General features: G+C 47.2%; 1 protein-coding gene across 1 annotated transcript in view; it reads left to right on the top strand.

The window, feature by feature from the left end:
- Positions 1 to 437: 437 nt before the first annotated feature.
- Positions 438 to 7,177, top strand: part of ZNF850 (zinc finger protein 850) — a 29,347-nt gene continuing 22,607 nt past the window's right edge. Inside the window, exon 1 of the mRNA XM_031004549.3 lies at positions 438 to 549. The gene's annotated coding sequence lies outside the window, so the exon portion shown is untranslated. The remainder of the gene's footprint in view (positions 550 to 7,177) is intronic.

The following is a 7,177-nucleotide window of genomic DNA, read 5'->3' as shown; positions in this document are numbered from 1 at the left end:
CCCCTCTGCATTCTGAGGGCGAGTTAGCATCTGGGTGCATGAGTTCCAAACTAACAGCCAGGACCAGGCTTGGAGCCAAGAATCCTTTGGCTCGCATCGTGGCTGGGTTGACCGCGTTTCTGCCCTGGACTACATTTCCCATCGGTTCTACCGTTCGGAGCTACTTCCGCCGAGAACCGGAAGCACGTTTTCCTGTGTCTTACCCCAGATAACAAAGCTGCCAGGGATAATCAGGCCTGACCACTCTAGCGGGCGAGCTGGCGCCATAGCGAGCCGCTCGGCGTGAGGGCTCTGCGATCCTCGTTGGAGAGGAGCGGTAAATGGAAACAAGCCAGGCTTAGAAATGAGAGGCATAGGGAAGCGCGCAGTCGGGCTCTGGACTACATTTCCCAGAGGATCCCGCAGGCCGACGCCACGTCTCGCGAGATTTTGGCTTCCTCTTAGCCAGGTGGCGGGACCGTTTGCTGTGCCGATTTAGCTGCCGCGGCACCTTGGAGTCCTGAGCAACTTGGCTAGGCTGGCCCCGAGCGGAACCAGAGAATGCTGAGGGTGAGGAATCCGGCTCCGGTCCTTTTGTGTGTGGAGGGCTGAGGAGAGGAGTTTGCGTGTGTGATCGCGATGGTTGCCGTGGGTCTCCGTGGTCTGTGACTGTGGCTGTGTGGTGCTGACTCTGGGTGATCAGGTGGGCGCTTGTGACTGTGCGCGCCCGGAGTGGGTGTGTGTGTCCTGGGCGAGCCTCGTTGTGCGTGCGGATATGAAGAACCGGTGACTGTGTGGTTGGACTGCGTGTCCCGGGGTGGGTGTGTGACTTTGCGTGTCTGTGCAGTACCGTGTGTGCGTGAGTTGCAGGTCTGTGGCTGTGCAAGTGCAACTTGTGTGGCCCCTTGGTGTATGTGAGAGAGGAGAGTGTGATTGGCTGTGAGGCAGTGGGTAAGTGGATATGGGGAGGCATGTGTGCGACTGGGACTTTGTGTGTCCCCTTGAGAGAAAAAACTCTTTAGGCAGTTAGGGTGGGACCTTGGTAAAAGTCCTTTAAACAGAGAAACAGCCTGAAAAATCAGGCTGCAGGCATACATAAGGAAAACTCCACAGGGAGGTTGTCCTGAAGACATTCCTCAGCTGCACTGATAAGGGACCGAGGCCCAACATAGAAACGCCTTTCTCCTTTTTGTGACCAGCGGGCTTCCACGAAATAGTCGCTTCTTTTGTGGGCATGTACACGGTGGGCTCTGTTAGATTTTGAAGGGAAGGCGAGGGTTAAAGAAAGAGAGAGAGTTGGCGGCTCTTGGCGGGGACCAACTAAATGCCAGAGCCCACTGCCGCTTACAGGCTGGGGTAATTACAGGCCTGGGCAGGAGGGGTCTGGGCGGTATGGCTTGTTGCCTGGGAGAAAGTTGATAAGGATGTTTCTTGGGCCTTTGCCCAGCAGGATGTGATAAGGAAGTCAGGCGGTTGGGAAGGATGTTTCGCACAGCCCAAACCCGAGTGGAATGTTTCTTTCTGACCAGGGTCTGTGAAATGGTGGCGGCTTACAAAACGGTGCAGCTTGGACTAACAGGTTCCGGCGGCCACTTTCCTTTTTTGGACATGCTTTAGACTGTGAGCCCGGCCTCTTTGAATCATAACTTCAGCCCCTGATTGGTCCCGAGCCAAGCTTTCACTTCAGCCCCTGATTGGTCCCAGGCCAAACTTTCACTTCAGCCCCTGATTGGTCCCGGGCCAAACTTTCACTTCAGCCCCTGATTGGTCCCGGGCCAAACTTTCACTTCAGCCCCTGATTGGTCCCGGGCCAAACTTTCACTTCAGCCCCTGATTGGTCCCGGGCCAAACTTTCACTTCAGCCCCTGATTGGTCCCGGGCTAAGGTCCGAGGGCCAAGCTGGGTAGTGCTTTCTCCAAGACAGCCCACGTTCCTCCCCTTCCCAGTTAATAAAACCCCCAGATTCAGCCTCCTAGTTGGCAACCCTCTTTTGGGTCCCTCCGCTGGGGAGAGCTTTCTTCTTTTGCTTATTAAACTTCCGCTCCGACCTCATCCTTTGTGTCCCTGTTCCTTAATTTTCTTGGCCGTGAGAGAAAGAAGGCAAAAACAAGAGCCTTTACCCTAACAACTCAATTGCTGGAGAGATTAGTGCATATTCTATGTGGCATCACACGCCATAGCCCTGGGATTGAAAGCCATGCAGTTTATGGGATGGTGTTAATCTCAGTCCAAATAAGTGATAAGATCTTTCACTTTGCTGTATTTTAGGGGTAGGAATGAGATTGGGGGCTTGATCAATAGTTTGTACCAATAAGACCAGGGATTTGCCCAGTCATCTGTGAGTAAATGCTTGGGCCAGTTTCCATGTCTGTATTGAATTAAATATTCATACGGTTCTGTGATTTTCTCAAATACAGATTTGGTCTTTGTCCCTATTTCCTCGCATACAACTCCTAAAGTCCTTGGAATCTCCTAAGTGCTGGCTTTTTTTTTTTTTTTTTTTTTTAATGGAGTCTCTCTCTGTCGCCCAGACTGAAGTGCAGTGGCGCAATCTCCAGTCACTGCAACCTCTGCCTCCCGGGTTCAAGCAGTTCTTCTGCCGCAGCCTCCCGAGTAGCTGGGACTACAGGCACGCGCCACCACGCCCGGCTAATTTTTGTATTTGTTTTTTTAGTAGAGACGGGGTTTCACCATGCTGGCCAGTCTGGTCGCGAACTCCTGACCTCAGGTGATCTGCCTGCCTCGGCCTCCCAAAGTGTTGGGATTACCGGCGTGAGCCACTGCACCCAGCCTTTGGCTTTTTGTATGTTAGCGATTGACCGAAAGCTTCAGGATGGGGGCTGGTCATCAGAAAGACCAAGGCAGGATTAGAGGGTTGAGACTATGAGCCCCTACCCTCCCACCCCTGGGGAGTGGAGGGGACTGAGGATTAAGTTGATGGCAAGTAGCCAATGGTTTAATCAATCATGCCTATGTAATGAAGCCTCCTTACAAACCCAAAAGGAGTGGATTCGGAGAGCTTCCAGAGAGCTGAACTCATGGCGTTCCTGGAGGGTCGTGCCTAGGGAGGGCATGGAGGCTCTGTGCCCCTTGCCCCATACCTCGCCCTAGGCATCTCTTCATCTGTATCCTTTGGAATATCCTTATAATCAGCCAGTAAATGTGTTTCCCTGAGGTCTGTGAGCCATTTTATTTTAGCAAATTAATCGAACCCAAAGAGGGGGTCGTAGGAACCCCAAATTGAACCCGTCAGTCAGAAGTTGTAGAGGCTGGGACTTGTGACTGGTGTCTGAAAGGGGACCAGTTTTGGGGGCTGAGCCCTCAGCCTGTGGGATGACAGTATCTCATGGTAGATAGTGTCAGAATCGAATTGGTGGACACCCAGCTGGTGTCTGCTGCAGAACTGATTCCTTGCTTGCTGATGGGGAGGAATCTTCTTGGATTTTGAGGCCACAGAAGTCTTCTGGTTTGATTGTTGTGGTTTTGTTGTGAAGCAGAGGAAGAACATAGTTTGAGTTTTTTCCAAACGGGTTCACATTGGGGGTTCTCAACCTCGAATCCATCAACTCCATCGCTGAATTTTTATTTATTTATTTATTTTTATTTTTGAGGTAGGGTCTCACTCTGTCTCCCAGGCTGGAGTGCAGTGGCACGATCTCGGCTCATTGCAGCCTTGATTTCCTGTGCTCAAGTGATCCTCCTACCTCAGCCTGCCAAGTAAGCTGAAACCAGAGGCACACACCAGCACTCTGGCATAATTACAAATAATTTTCACTAGGAAAGACTCACTAGGTTGCCTAGGCTGGTCTTGAACTCCTGAGTTCAAGTGATCCTCCTACCTCTGCCTCCAAAGTGCTAGGATTACAGGCCTGAGCTGCCTCACTTATCACTGATTTTCTTTTTCTTTCTTTCTTTCTTTCTTTCTTTTTTTTTTTTTTTTTGAGACAGTCTTACTCTGCCTTGCCCAGGCTGGACTGCAGTGGCACAGTCTCAGCTCACTGCAGCCTCCGCCTGCCGGGTTCAAGTGAGTCTTCCTGTCTCAGCCTCCTGAGTAGCTGGGATTACAGGTGCCCGCAACCACACCCAACCAATTTTTGTATTTGTAGTAGAGACAGGGTTTCACCATGTTGGCCAGGCTGGTCATGAACTCCTGATCTCAGGTGATTCATCCACCTCTGCCTCCCAAAGTGCTGGGATTACAGGTGTGAGCCACCACACCCGGCCTTTTTTTTTTTTTTAAAGACAGGGTCTCACTCTGTTACCCAGACTGGAGTGCAGTGGCAGGATCATGGCATACTGCAGCCTTGACCTCCAGGGCTGAAGGGATCCTCCCACTTCAGCCTCCCAAGGAGCTGGGTTACAGGCATATGGCACCATGCTGGGCTAATATTTGTATTTTTTGCACAGACGGGGTTTTGCCATGTTGCCCAGTCTGGTCTCGAACTCCTGAGCTCCAGCAATCTTCCAACCTGAGCCTCCCAAAGTGCTGGGATTACAGGGAAGAGCCACCACACCTGGCCTATCACTGCATTTTTAAAGGGAAGGAGGACTATAGTCAGATTCACTAAGGATTACAGAAAAGGTAGAACCCCAGATAGATTTAAAGACAGAGATTACAATATACTTGAGATGAAAATATCCGAATTTAGCTTTCATAGATAGGGAAATTTGAAGTACATCAGACTATAAGGTGGCATTTTGTGCAACTAATTAAAACTATGTTTGAAAACAGCAAATGCATTTTCATTATTATGAGTAATATTAAGCAACAATGAAAATAAATAGAAATACTCGAGAAATTGTTATATTTAAATCTTCCCTCCTTTTTTGGAAAGAGAAGTATTGATATTTTTAAAGATTCTAATCAAAACTTCTCTTTTAAAAAAATTGATGATTCTATGGAGATAGGGAGGGAATAACCTAAGTTTATTGAACACCTAATATTCCACTTACCTGAATGTCATTTACTCTATATTATAGTGTTTTTTTTTTTTCTTTTTGAGACAGGGTCTTGCTCTGTCACCCAGGCTAGAGTGCAGTGGGGTGGTCACAGTTCACAGATGTACACCACCATGCCTGGCTTATTATTTTATTTTATTTTATTTTTGCAGAGACGGGGGTCTCCCTATATTTCGCAGGCTTGACTTGAACTTCTGGGCTCAAGCCATCCTCCTGCCTTGGCATCCCAAAGGCTGGGATTATAGGCGTAAGCCACTGTGCTCAGCCACTATTATAGTCTTGATAGTAGAAGTGTCTCAGTGTACTGGAAAACTGTCTAAATTTTGAAAAACTATTTAAAAACACGTTGGTGTTCTTTGGCCAACATGGATTTCTTTGCTCCATCATTATTTATTGGCATTATTAGCCTGTTGACTTTCAATTTCCTTAAATCCCTTTCACTCCATTTTTGTCTTTTTGGAGTTCTTTTTTTTTTTTCCCAAATAAAAGTTCTTTTTTATTTTCTTTTTTCTTTTTTTTTTTTTTTTTTGAGACAGATTCTCGCTCTTGTCACCCAGGCTGGAGTGCAGTGGTGTGATCTCAGCTCACTGTAATCTTCACCTTTCAGGTTCAAGCGATTCTCCTGCCTCAGCCTCCCGAGTAGCCTAGATTACAGGCATGCACCACCTCAGCCTGCTAATTTTTTGTATTCTTTTTTTTTTTGAGATGGAGTTTCACTCGTGTTGCCCAGGCTGGAGTGCAATGGCACAATCTCTGCTCACTGCAACCTTTGCCTCCTGGGTTCAAGCGATTCTCCTGCCTCAGCCTCCCGAGTAGCTGGGATTATAGGTGTGAGTCACCAAACCCGGCTAATTTTTGTATTTTTACTAGAGACAGGGTTTTGCCATGTTGGCCAGGCTGGTCTGGAACTCCTGACCTCAAGTCATCTGCCCGCCTCAGCCTCCCAAAGTGCTGGGATTGCAGGCATGAGCCACTGTGCCCGGCTTTTTTGTATTTTTATATTTATTTATTTATTTATTTATTTATTTATTTATTTATTTATTTATATTTTGATACGGAGTCTCGCTCTGTTGCCCAGGCTGCAGTGCAGTGCCATGGTCTTGGCTCACTGCAACCTCTGCCTCCCATGCTTAAGCGATTCTCCTGCCTCTGCCTCCCGAGTAGCTGGGATTACAGGCACCTGCCACCACGCCTGGCTACTTTTTGTATTTTAATTTGAGACAGGGTTTCACCATGTTGGCCATGCTGGTCTCGAACTCCTGACCTCTGGTGATCCACCCACCTTGGCCTCCCAAAGTGCTGGGATTACAGGCTTGAGCCACTGCGCCTGGCCTTTTTCGTATTTTAAGTAGAGACCAGGTTTCACTATGTTGGTCAGGCTAGTCTCGAACTCCTGACCTCAAATGATCTACCCGTCTTGGCCTCCCAAAGTGCTGGGACTACAGGCATAAGCCACCACACGTGGCCAAAATACTTATATTTTGAAGGACATAGTTCCCCAATGTTTTCCTGTGTGTTTGTGTTCATTTTAAGGAATGGTTGACCACATTCAAATAGATTAGCCTTTAGAAATAAGAAAAGAAACCATAAAGAAAAAGGTAGCCTTCAGTAAAATGCACATAAATTAAAATTTCTATACAGCCCCCTTCCTTAAAGGAATTTAAATGTGGACAGATTGGAGGGGAAAGGTTTGCAGCAAAAATCATAAGTAGAAGGAAACAGAATGGTTAAGTACACAGTGCAGTAGCCATTTAGGAAAGTTATAAGCCATTTAAATGCCATGTATAAAGTGTTTTTGATAAGAAAAAATCAAAGTGTAAAGGAGAATACAAAATTATATGTGTACTGCGGTCACATCTGTATTGTTCTGTGTATGGAAAACAGACTGGGGAGAAATAGCTTTAAGTCCTAATAGTAATTTTCTTTTTCTCTCTTTTCTTTTTTCTGCTTTCTCTTTTCCCTGTCTCCCTCAATATTGCATATCTTTCCCATTAAAAAGTATTGTATTATATATCTACTAACAAGACATTTGTTTCAGATTTTTTGGTTTTGTCTTCAAGGAACATTCTTCCGCATACAACTTCATACTTTCAAAATTCTCTGGCCTGGCTCAGTGGCTCATGCCTGTAATCCCAGCACTTTGGGAGGCCGAGTTGGGTGGATTGCTTGAGGCCAGGAGTTCGAGACCAGCCTGGCCAACATGGTGAAACCCGGTCTCTACCAAAAATACCAAAAAAAA

The sequence above is a fragment of the Gorilla gorilla genome, chromosome 20, assembly GCF_029281585.2.
Source record: "Gorilla gorilla gorilla isolate KB3781 chromosome 20, NHGRI_mGorGor1-v2.1_pri, whole genome shotgun sequence".
Classification (NCBI taxonomy): Eukaryota; Metazoa; Chordata; class Mammalia; order Primates; family Hominidae; genus Gorilla; species Gorilla gorilla.
The sequence above is the reverse complement of the archived record's forward strand: the minus strand, read 5'-3'. Positions and strand labels throughout refer to the sequence as shown.